The following is a 13161-nucleotide window of genomic DNA, read 5'->3' on the forward strand; positions in this document are numbered from 1 at the left end:
ATCCTCGGCCACTGTGGGGGTTTGCTTCTCCCTGCCACCAGCGGGCAAGGCACCTGCATGTGGGTCCTTCATTCCCGTGTGCAGAAGCCCGGGTCCCCAGCACATGTGCTCAAGCTTTGGTTGCTTTGAAATTGCTCTTCCACAGTCAGCTCCCCCCTTTCGTTGCCGAGGCTCCTGGCTCTGTCTCTAATGCCTCCTTTTGTGTTGCTGCAGATTGTTTCCAGTTCCAGCAAAGTAGGTCTCGGCTTTGCATAAAGTCCAAACTCCTTGGAGGACAGCTTTCCACCTGCTTTCCCTCCCTCCCAGCTAGGCACCACGGTCTCGTAGTTTGAGCCACTAAGGAAGGTGGCACGGCACCTTGGAGGTGACAGAAAGCTCTCTCCCTGTGGCCATAGATGCCACTGCCTGTGAAGTGCATGATCCAGAGCAGTGGGTCCTCTCCCCACATTCACCGATGGGCACATACCCACGTTCACCCAGGAAACAGCCGCGTGAGCCTCACGGTAATGACATGGATAGTAACCGTGATCACAGGGCCCTTCCTGTGGCCGGGTGCTGAGCTGGGCTCTTTCCGGGCACTGTCTGTCAGTCCTCACCAGAACCCTATAAAGCGGGTGCTCTTACTGTCCCCATTCCTCACATGAAGCCACCGGAGCTTAGAGAGGAAATTGTCCAGGTCATGCCGCTAGTTAGCAGTGGGGCAGGGAATGACCTGCAGGGATGTCTGAACACAGGTGCTTCTAACTAGGTCACCCCCATGTGCACAGTGTTGAACCAGCCCCTGGGGATCCCTAAATGCCGTCGCACCAGTGAGTACCCCAACTTGTATCTGAAAATGCTTGTTGCTTTGCTGCTGGGTAACACCGCTGTGGGCACCCATGCCTCTGTGCGCACTGATGAAAGCCTCCCGTGCCCAGGGTGGTGAACGCCCCTGTACGTTCTGGCGATGCCACCCCTGTGAACACAGCTGCTGCTGCTCCCATGTTCTGGGTCCCGCTGGGCCCAGCTGCCTGTTGTTGGGCTCAGTGATGGACGCACTTGTAGGTAGACCCACAAACAGCTTCCAGGAGTACTGGACTCCAAGCCCTGGGGCTTATTCACGAACTTCTAACTAATAAACATGTTTTCTAAGTGCCCCGCTCTGACCCCAAAGGTGACCTTTGAACTCCAGAGGGGTCCACAGCCCCTGTTCCCTCCTTTCTCCCTTTAATATCATTTGCCCATTGATAACCCCCTCACGCCCACAACCTGGCCCAGCCACAGAGGAAGATAATTAACTGCAATCATTCTGGCTTAATCAGCTCCAGTGTGGGGAAGGCAGTGGTGATGGAAGGAGCCGGGTATCGGGATGTGAATTATGTGCTCCCAGTGCTTCATCACCCTCTGTTACTCTTATCTCTATTCATTCTGGCAAATTAAATTAGCACTGTCTTTCCAGTCTTTGTTCCCCAGGAGGAATTTAACAATAGTAGCAAAGAGAAAACTGGCCATAATGGGGATGTTTGCATACTTTTGAGCACCCTATGTCTTAAGGGTCCACTGACCTGTAAAATACCAGACAACCAGATATACTGGGGATGGAGTTTGGGCGACTTGGGGTTAGACATTTGGCTTTCCTCATATTAGACATGGACTGGGGTCAGCAATCGCAGGTCCAGTTCAGCATTCTGTTCCTCAGCTATCCCATCAGCAAAATGGGCCCAATCTTAGTGTTGGTATGAGAAGCCCAGGTGTGGGTTCTGGAATTCTGCATGTTGGCTGGCATCAATCTTGACAGAGGGCTTTGTAATTCCATTTGGGCAACATGAATGACGTGGGGAGAGAACAGCAGGCTGGGTGGAGGGGCTCTTTTATATTCTAACTCAGTTGCCTCTGAGGTAACTCCTAGCCCTGTGGTCAGAGGACCCTCTACTCCAGGGGTTGCCAAAGCTATTCTGCAGATTTACCTGTAAACTTGTTAAAAATACAGATTCCTAGACCTTGGAATATAATTCTCTAAGACTATATAGCCTGAGATCTGTACTTCCTCAAAGCTTTCAGGGTACTATCTGAAAAAGGTAGTCTCTAAATCAGAGTTTGGGACACACTGCTCTAACCCTAATGTTCCTAAATTTTTGGGGGGTCCCAGACATAATCAGTACTCATCAATATCCTGTTCTCCTCCCCTTCCAGGGGGCATGGAAGTCTTTTCAGCTTCCCTTGAAGTGAGGTGCACTATATGACTAGCTAGGCTAATGAACAGTGAGTAGAAATGACACGTGTCACTTCTGGGCAGTGAAAAGCGCCTGCGAGATGTTACAGCTCTTCCTGGAGGCAGCATGATGAGATGGTTGGGACATAAGCTCAGCCTGGATCTCTGGGTCAACACACGGAGGACAGCAGACTCGGAGAGTCACCCAGCCCACAGTGGAGTTGAAGAGAGATAAAGAGATAAACTCTTAGCCAGTGACATTGGGGCTGTTTGTTACTGAGCACAATTCTACCCTATCCTGACAAATACAGACCCGTTTGAGAATCTGGTAAAACTATGGATCTTCTCCCTAGGAAAATGTGCACTTGTATAGAATCATAAAATTTGGGGTACCTTCTGGGGGTCCCTTTATCTCCCTCAGTTCTAAGAATTATTAGCTCAAATCATTGCTAATTTCATACTTTCTGACCTAGCTTGTGACAATGGTGGCATTCCCCTCCTATCACTGCTCCTTTCCGTGCTACCCTTCACTGATGGCCCTTGGGAGCTCCAAGCCCTTCTCTCTTACTCCTGCAGAGCAATCCAGCCCTCTGCATCTACTCCACCTGTGTAGGTCCAAACCCATCCTGGCAGTCAGGGAAGGCCTTACTTATCACACCTACCCTCCTTAGAAAGTATATGGGAATATAATTGGAGTTAAGTAATTAGGAATTGTATGTGTATTTATTTGTACTCTTAAGTTTGATCAAATATCAGGGAGCTTTGGTCTCATTGAATCTCACCCTCTCATTCATAAACCACAGATTAATGTTCCTAGGTCTCCCTTAAGACCAGACAACTCCCAGGGGCTCAAGGGAAATTCTCCAGGACCTCACACATGTTTAATGCAGGTTACGGAGAGGATGTCTCAGTCAGAGGCTGAGCCCCACCTTTGAAGGGTGGCCTGATGAGACCCCCCATACCCACTCCACTGGCACCTAGAGCTCAAGCTTACGCTTGGCAGGCTGGCTCTCCACGTGTTCCTCCTGTAGACATTGATGCTGGCAGTCAGGAACTGCCACTTACTCTCCTATCTGAGGCTTGGTTTCTGGGACTTCAGCTGTTAGAAAAACACCAAACTTCTGGAGACCCAAGATCCCTTCAGCTCGCGTCTCTGCTGTCACCTGAAAGGGGCTGACCTGCAGGTGGCAAAGGAGGACTGCCCAAGTCTCTCAGGCCTGGAGTAAAATGCTGGGTCTGCTTCTTGCCAGCTATGAGAGCTTGAACAAGTCATTAACATCCATGGGCCTCAGTTTCCCCACTGATGAAATGTAACTATTGGACTAGATGGTCCCTTTCTTGCCCTGCACATGTCCTGCACTCAAGCCAAACTGGGTGGGTCTCTACTCTGGAGACAATCCCTGTCTCCCCACCTTTGCCCATGCCATCCCTTCTGCCAAGACTGCCAATCGCGCATCTCTCTCTCATTTATCTATCTATTTATTTATTTATTTATTTAAAATGAGCAGATGGATGCAGATTTTTTTTTTAAATATCTTTATTGATTTCAGAGAGAGGAAAGGAGAGGGAGAGAGAGAGAGAGAGAGAGAGAGAGAGAGAGAGATAGAAACATCAATGATGAGCGAGCCGTTGATCGAGCCTGCAACCCGGGCATGTGCCCTGACCGGGAATCGAACCCTGATCGCCTGGATCCTAGGTTGAGGCTTAACCGCTGAGCCACACCCGGCTGGGCCTCTCTCTCGCTTTTAAATGTTCCCTTACTGGACGGCCTGGCTCAAATGCTACCAAAGTCTCCCCTGACCCAACTAGAATGACTGCTCCCTTCCCAGAACCCCCTAACTCTTGTTGGTTCTGCCTTACTCCCTGCCTTTATCTTTGCATTTTTCAGACTTTCTCAGTGAGAGAAAGCCAGTGTTGATTGGCTGCCTACTATATGCCAGATTTTTAAAAATGACATGACATGAAGTGCTTAGAATAGCTCTTGGCACATCGTTAACAGTTAATAATGGTTGGCTGATCTTGTTATCTGTGTCCCCTATTTTACTGCCATTATTACCATACCATCATGGTTACACATGTAGACTCTGGAGCCAGAATGGTTTGAATGCCAACATTGTCACTTAACAACTGTATGATCTTGGGCAAGTTTCTTAATCTTTCTGTGCCTTCGTTTTCTCACCTACAAAATGGGGATACTATTGATAGCAACTTTTTAGAGTTGTTGGGAAGAATAGATGCATTAGGATTCTTGAACAAGCTGGCGGCGTAGGTAACCGCGTGCAAGGAGTGCGGGAAGTCACCAGAGGAGGAGGGCTCATAGGAGTCCTGAACATCCTGTGTTGACTGCGGGGGAACAGCCTCCCTTCCATCCCTCCTCACTGTCATCTTGCAGGGATGTTAGCAAGGCCACAGCCAAGCTCACCTTCTGTCCTGCAGGCTTGCTCAGCTCAACAGATAAAATAAAACAGCGGGAAGCTGTGGTGTCGTGGGCAGATCTGTCCTAGAAAGTGAGTCAGTGAGAGGGGCCAGATAGCGAGCCCCCTCCTGCTGCGTCACTGCATCTCCTGACGGGGAAGCAGAGGGCTCTGTCCTATCCTTACAGCAGGGACTGTCACCTCCTGGTTTTTCATCACTGTTACTGCTGGCAGGGCGGGTGAGCAGCTGAGAGAGTGGGCTCTTGGGGAAGGCTGCCTGGGTTCTAATTGGGCTCCACAATTTGCCACTGTGGGGCCATGGGCAAGTCGCTGCTTATCTCCGACCTGCAAAATGGGGGGAGTCTGCACCTGCCTGGTTGGGGCCATTGGACGGATCCAGGGAGATAATAGCCTTGTAAAGCGCTTTGTTCATCACAAGTATGAGCTCATAGGGTTATTAACCAGCCAATCCACCAAATGCCTTCCACCTGGGCCTGGCTCCAGGCCCCCCCATGGAGAAGGGGGACCAGAAACCCCTCTGTAGCAGTGCCTGGGGCGAGTTCAGTGGGAAAGGGGTGGGAACCACATACACTGGGTCCTGATTGGTTCCAGGAGGGGATGGCTCTCACACTGTCATTTATTCCTCACAGGGCCCCGTGAAATGGTATCACCCAGGTAAAGGGTCAAAGGTTCAGGGAGAATCACAAGGTGTGGAGGGGAGTGATTGCCCAAGCTGGGGGCCCAGATTCCTCTCCCCAGGGTTCTTTTCACTGATGACATTCTCGGGGCAACCAGGGAATGACATTTGGTGTTGATGGGCTCTAAGTCTGTGCTGAATGCTCTGCAGTGCCCGTCCCCTGGGTCACTGCCTCTTACAACCAGCCTCTGGTGGGTACCGTTACCATTCCATTTACAGATGAGGACACTGAGGCTCAAGAGGTTACATGGCTTGCCCAGGGCACAGCTGCTCAGGTCAGAGCAAATATTTGAAGGGCATCTGATTCTAGAACCTCCCCTGCCTCAGGCCTTCAGCAAATAACCCAGCCCACTCAGCTCCCTGGAGACCACAGGCTGGTGGGGGAGCAGCCAGTGAATCCTGGAGGCAAGACTGGAACCTGGGCCTGTCGGACCCTGAGCTCATCCCTTAACCCCAATAATCCCGCCTCAGGGAGCAAGCCTAGGGCATGGCCAGGCAGGGCCAGAGCCTAAGCTGAGCCTAAGGCCAAGCCAAGGGGAGCCCTTGTCTGGCCACCGGGGCCTATTCCTGGGCGGGGCCATCTAGTCACTCCAGTCTTGGCTTCTTGTCCACTGACCCAGTGGAGGCCCAAACAGTGGCTGAGCTCTGGGGTCAGAGACCTGTGTGAGCCTGGACAAGTCGCTGAGTCAGGAATCCCTTCCCCATGGGGTTGCCGGAATGTGCCTGAAGGTGCCCCACAAGCCCCCCATCAGGTGGGTAATGATTCCATCCTGCAGAACCGTGGTGAGGGCAATTCCTTACTGCACATGGGGAAGGCTGCCAGGGCCTGGCACCCAGTAAGAGGGCATGAATGGATGGATGAAAAAAGTTACAATGGCTACCTTTAAGTAAACATTTTATGAACGAATGAGTGGCTATGATCATTCTTTCACATATTTAAAGAGCTGCCATGGGAAAAAGGGATTCAGTCTGCGTGCCTCAAGAGTTGTGTGTAGGACAGAATAGTGTGGCAGTTTAGTCTAAGGAAATCATTTCTTGGTGTGTTGGGTGACTTTCCCTGAGCTGGGGGATCTAAGGGCCACAAATACTCAATACCTACTGACCAGGAGCCGGGGTGGGAGTGAGGGGGTGGAGTGAGGACAGGGCAGACAGGAATCAGGGAGGAGGGAGGGCCCCAGGCAAAGACTAGAGATTCACAGTTAATTCTACCCCCCCTCTGTCTCACACACACACACACACACACACACACACACACTCTCTCTCTCTCTCTCTCTCTCTCTCTCTCTCTCTCTCTCTCTCTCTCTCTCTCTCTCTCTCTCTCTCTCTCGGGTACACTCCGTCTTCCTTGCTGTGCTGGCTCTGGCCTCTCTCCCGGCTCCTTCCCGCTGCCTGGGACCTCAGCCAGGCTCCGGGCAGCAGCTCAGTGCTGGCCAGGCTCCAGGCGTCTGTTGCGCTCTGGCCCCCGCATAGAAGCAAAGCAGGAGCCCCCAGTGCGGGAGGAGCGGGCAGAGAGCCAGGACGCCGCAGGAGGGGCCCAGCAGGAGGGGCCTGGACCTGAACCTGGAGGGAAGGTTGGCTTGCAAAGCTTAGGCATGCGGAGGGTTTAACTTTTAAATGTTTTCTTGTTCCTTTGCACTGGCTGGTACCTCCCTCCCTTCCCAGGGCATGAAAGGACATTCCATCTAGAGAAAGAAAAAACATTCCATCAAGAGCAAAGAGAAAAGACATTCTATCAAGAGCAAAGAGAAAATACATTTTATTAAGAGCAAAGAGGTGATGGAACAGTTGTACTTGTCAAACCTCACCCACGTGATCATATTTAATCTTTTCCACAGACTGTGACATTGGTCACTGTTCCCATTAACAGCCAAGAGAACTGAGGCTCAGAGGTGGGATGTGAATTGTTTGAGGCCACAAGTTCATTCCACTAGAAAGTGACCTGGACTTGCCTAACCCCCAGCTACTACTCTTTCCCTTCTATCCCATGACAGCTCTGAAATAAACCCTGTGTTTTTTTAATTCTTTTTAAAGACAGTAATAATCTTTGAAGCAAGTTGGGGAGGTCCCAGGGGACTGGCTAGGTACAGGGAAGGAAGCCAGTCCCTTCCGTAGTCACTTCCTGAACGTGGTGGTGACCAGCATTGGGGTTGGTGACCCTCCTGAAAATGACAGGCAAGATAGAAAGTTGACATCTAACTTCCCTGGGTTCAGCCAGAGATGCCTCCAGCCTCCTGGAAGGTGGCCAAGCTCCGGGACTCCCTCTTGCCCAGAGAGCGCCGGCAGCTCCCTGTGCCACGGGCAGGAAATCTCTGAACCTCCCAGGGCCTTTCCTTCTCAGGGTCACGAAATCTTCAGGCTGCTTCTGGTTCAGCCCCACTTGGTACAGAACCTGCTTCCACACGTGTGGGTGAGTTCAGCACCCACCCGCAAGACTGCCCAGCGCCAAGGGCCCCACTATCCGTAAAGACCTCATCTTGCTTTCCACCGCCCCTCGGTGGGCCTTCGGGGAGCTTCTGTGAACAGTGCTGCTCTGAGCATGGCTGCGCAGACGTCCCTTCCAGACCCTGCTTCCAGTTCTTCGGTGGCACCGCTTTAGAAGCGCAGGCTGCGGGATCATAGCTCTGGGAAGGAGTAGATAGGGCTTCTGGTTTTCATCTTTAACACGTTTAAGTTTGGGGCTTGGAGCAGAAGGGGACTTGCCATCTGGAGGGACAGTCTCTGTTCTGTGGATCTGACTGAGATGAACTGAAATATTTCCATTGGCATCTGGAGAGCGGGAAAGAGGTTGGTGCCATCTGGGGTCCTCAGAGATAAGGGAAGGAGGTGGAGGGACTCGGAGGAGCAGCACCAGCAGGGTGAGGCGGCAGGCAGCTGGGTGGAGAGGCCCCATCCAAGCCACCCACCCCTTCCTCCCATTGAGTGGAGCAGCCTGCCGTAGATCCCAGAACCCAGGGCACTGGAGGGACATTGGCGTCCAGCGTGTTTCTCACTTTCCACACGAGGCCCTGTGATGTACGGTTTTTCCCACACCACCAACCAATGAACCCAATTAGGACACTGTTACCTGGAGACAGTGTTGGATCCCACAGGTTGAGGACCTAGTCCTACAAGACTGAGGATTACTTGAGATACCAATCCCAAGTTCACACTGTCACCTGTGTTTCTTACTGACCAGTTATAGATCAGAAGTTCCCAAGACCTCCTCTTTGGATGTGATTAATTTGCTAGGGCAGCTCACAGAACTCAGGGAAATACTAGATTACTGGTTTCTTAAAGGGCTATAACTCAGGAATAGCTAGGTGGGGAAGGTGCACAGGGCAAGGTATGTGGGAAGGGGCTTCCACGCCCTCTCTGAGCACACCACTCTCCAAATCTCCATGTGTTTACCAATCCGGCAGCTCCCCAAACCCCCTTCCTTTTGTGTGTGTGTGGAGGCTTCATTACATAGGTATGATTGATCAAATCATTGGCTGACTTTCCAGCCCCTCAACCCTCCTCGAAGGTCAGGGGGGAGGGATGGGACTGAAAATTTCAACCCTCTAATCACATGGTAGGTTCTCCTGGCAACCAGCCCTCACCCTTAGGTTAACCTAGGGACTTTCCAAAAGTCACTTCATTAATATCACAAAAGATACCGCTCAACACTTAGGAAATTCCAAGGGTTTTAGGAGCTCTGTGCCAGAAACAGTGGAGGCAGACCAAATATATGTCATAAATCACAGTATCTTAGGCCCCAAGAGAGGAAGATCTTTGTCCAAGGACATAGCAAATTGTTTTCCAAACTGGGTTGAGGCCCCAGGTTTCCTGACTCCCTGTTCAGTGCTCCTGCCCTTCAGAGAGGCAGGGGGAAAAGAGAGGAAGCTGAGTGGGGCAGGGCTGACCCCCAGTGTTCCTCAAAGGCCATCAGCCAAAGGGTCTGTGGCTAGAGCTTCTTTCTGAGCTGGACCTCCTCAGTTTTCATCACAGCTGGGTAGGTGGACCGCCCGCTGAATGACAGTGAGGAGGCTGAGGCCCAGAGAGGGCCTGGTTGGCCTCAGGTGGCACAGCCTATAAGCCACAGTACAGGGACATAAGTCAAGTGCCCTTGTTTCCAAGCCTGGCATGTACTCTGAGCTGATCTTTTCATTTAAAATCTCACCTAGAGCTTTGGAGCAAAAGCCAATTTTATTACAGTTTTTGTGTCTTGCACAGACCTTGCCCACACACCCATCATCCTGTGATAGTCTCATATCTCTCTTTGTCTCCAGGGCCTCAAGGCTCATCCAGGCTCTCCAGCCTCTCCTCCCACTGCCGAGCTCCCTGTGCCGGCCGCGGTGTGGCACAAAGTGCCCACGCTATTTATTTCCTAATAAAAAGACAGCCTGGGTGGCCCAGGGGAGATTAAAACAGAGATTTACTACAAGATGATTAACCATAAAACCACAGGTTAAATCAACATTAGACAGGGAGAGGGAGGGGAGAAAGGACAGGAGCTTCGGGAAATGTTAGCCACATGGGTTCCCATCTGCATAGGTGACCAGGATGGCTGTTGTCTCCAGGCTTCTGCCCAGAGAAGGCTGGGGGGGGGGGGGGCTGATTCTGGCCCCTCTCACTGTGTGACTCGTCTCTTCCACTCTCTGGATCTCAGTTTCCCCATTATCTAATAGGCAGGGACTGGGCTAGGGGCTTCTTGCTCGATATAGGTGAAAAGAACATGGATTTTGGCTCCAGATGGACTAGAGCTTGAATCCAGTGTTGCTGTGTGGCCGGGTGGCCTTAGGAAGGTCACTTTGCTAAGGCTCAGTTTTCTCCTCATGGGGATAGTAGTAAGAGATGATGATGATGATGATGGCAAGAATAACAGTGACAGCGAACATTTATTGAGGGCTGGTTTATACTTGAGAACACTTAGAAAAACACCATTTGTTCTAAGCCTTTCACTTGTGTTGCATTGTTGAATCCTTGCAACAGTGGGTACCGTTGTTACCTCCCTCTTGCTGGGGAGGTGGATTTCCCAGCAAGATTTCAGGGCACCTCAGACAGCAGGGTCCTGGCAGGTTTGTTTGGCCCCACAGTGGGCTGTGCCCTCAGCCTCCGCCTGTGGGGCCTCAGCAGTCTTCAGCCTTCAGTGGTTCCAGACCCCCTCTCCAGTGAGGTCTGAATCCCAGCATTTCAGGGAGTGGTTCCTTCAATCTTGTTTCCTTTCTGAGTACACTGTCTCAACTCCATATATTGGCTATTTCTGTTTAATTTAGAGCTCTCTAGGCTTCTCTATAGTTAATCCCATTACTAGATGATAATTCTTTTTGTTAAACTTTCCCTGACCACATCCTGACTGATACAGAATTGGTACTGGAACTGGTCCCAGGATATACATCAGCAAAGATGACATCTATATACACATATATCCCTATAAAAATATAAAAACGATTTTTAGGTCATGGGCTATACAAAGATAGACCATAAATCAGACTTGGCACATGGGCACGGCTTGTCAATCCCTGTCCTAGAGAGACTGTCCACTGGAGGAAAGGAAAGACTCAGACCTTTTATGGATCACTAGATACTGACTATGAAGTGATGCTCAATCCTGGGGTCCCAACATGCCACTGTGGCCCACCATCCAAGTGGGGATTTACAATGGCCAGGTGATAGGGGGAGTCTTATTTCAAGTTCATCTCATAATGGGCCAAATCGGTTACTTCCCTAGTTTCTGAAAATGTAACTGAAGTAGACATACAAAGCAACTGGTAGACTTCCCACTTTGGCCCTCTCCCTAGAACTTCCCCTCCCTAGGAAGGTAGTAAACCCTCGCTGATTATGCTTTCAGGGGAGGGGGAACAGATTGCAAAGATTAATGCCACCTTCTCAACTTGAATGAGCATGCTAAGCAATCTGATGAACTCATTCTGAAGTTAGATGGATCTTGGAGTCTGGCTGTGGGTTATTGTAAGCAGAGTTAGGCGGTTACTCTAATTGCAGCTATTTTCCCAGATGTACTATTTTCTATGGAGCAAATCAACATGGCCCCTGGCAACTGGAATATAATCATTGACCTGGCTGATGCCTTTTTCTCTATATCAGTTTTGTGAGGACCATAAGAGGCAGTTTTCTTTGACCTGGCAGGACCAAGAGCACGCTGTCTGAATCTTGCCAAGGGGTATTTCAAATCTCCTGCTAATGTGGTCTTGGCTATCTTGACATTCCACAAAATGCCACATTGGTTCACTTCTACCCAACAAGAGAGTCATCCAGAAAGCTTCTGGTTTTGAGTAGGAACCTAGGAGGTCTCTGCAGTTAGTCCAGGCTGCAGGGCAAACTGCTCTACCGCTTTGGCCTTAGGTTACAGCAGATGCAATGATACTGAAGTATCTGTGGCAAAAAGGATGCTGTTTGAAGACTCTGGCCAGCACCCATTGGAGAATCACAGTGCAGATTCCAGGGCTTCGTAGCAACCTGTGCCCCTTAGCTGAGGTGGCTGCTTCGGACTCCCTCCTATGTACCTTGTGGGGTCAGGGAGCCTTTGCTTGTTTGTGTGAACTTGACATCCTTTGTGAGGACCTAACAAGCAGGGAGGCACTATTACCCCCACTCTCAGGTGGGCACATTGGGCACACAATGGTTAGGTAACGTCCCCTGGGTTTGAGCCCAGACTAGATGGATCCAGAATCTCTGATCTTAAATACTGGGTTATAAAATGTCCGTATAGAACTGAGGATGGGGCCAGGACCACCCTAAGCCAATGTTTCTCTGAAGGCGATCTGCACGCACACGATCTGCCAGAGCACTGAGGTGAGGGACAGGTGCTGGCCCCACCCCCACTAAATCAGTCTCTTGGTGGGGCCTGGGAACATGCATTTTAAACAGACACACCTGCCCCCAGGTGATTCTTCAGCAACCTAAAGACTGAGAACCAGGGACTAAGAGTGCAGTGAAATTGATTATGTCTTGATTTCATGCATTTTTAGCTGAAAAGCTAGAGTTCCAGGCTTTCGAATAAGCCCTGCTGGAAACGAACCGCTGAACCTCAGGCCCCCCCTGTTGCCTTGTCTCAGTTTTCCCATCTGTGTAATGGAGGCCCTGCTCCACAGTGCCGGCCTCTCAGGACACATGAGAACATGAAGGTGACAGGGGCTGCAGATGACAGGGCAGTCACCAGAGTCACTCTGACCTGAGCCTAACGTCGGCTCTGCTGCTAATGTGACTTGACAATGTCATGTCCCCTCTGAGCCTTGGTTTCTCATCTTTGTAATTAATAAGATAATAATTCCTACCCTATCCGGTTATGGTGAGATTAAATGAGGCAGCAGATACGAGAGCACAGGCTACATAAATCCCCCACCCTCCAAAACATAAACTATTACACACTTTATCTGCTCTAGTTTTAAAACCTCTAGGGACATCGAAGACTGACAGGTGACTCTCACTCCAGAGATTTTGCTGACACTAGGGTTGAGTGAGGAGGGGCCCTTCATCTGTCCCTCTCCTAACTCAGTGAGAGCAGACGGGGCGGGCGCTGGAAGAGCTGGGGAGACGTGGCCGGGTGGAAGCCACAGCCCAATGAAGCAGTGGCCTGGCCATTAAGGTCACACAGCACCGGAGCGAGCTGAGCTGCTTTCAGCCTGTGTCACGCAGTGAAACGAAGGTGCGAACCCTGGCCCTCTTCATCCCCACCCACTGCAGCCTGGCCCTGGTGGCCTCTGTCTCCATGCTCCCTGCTCGCTGAGTTTACTACAAGTCCCAGTCCCTGTCTGCTCGCCAGGCGGTCACAGGGCTCCACTGGGGCGCGCCGCCTTGGCTGTCCCCCCAAGGTGGGCTTCGGAAGGGCAAGGAGGGAACGGCTCAGCTGACACGCGAAGTCACAAAATTGTCCCTGCCGC

This window comes from Miniopterus natalensis, chromosome 9 (assembly GCF_054644295.1).
Source record: "Miniopterus natalensis isolate mMinNat1 chromosome 9, mMinNat1.hap1, whole genome shotgun sequence".
In the NCBI taxonomy this organism is placed as follows: Eukaryota; Metazoa; Chordata; class Mammalia; order Chiroptera; family Miniopteridae; genus Miniopterus; species Miniopterus natalensis.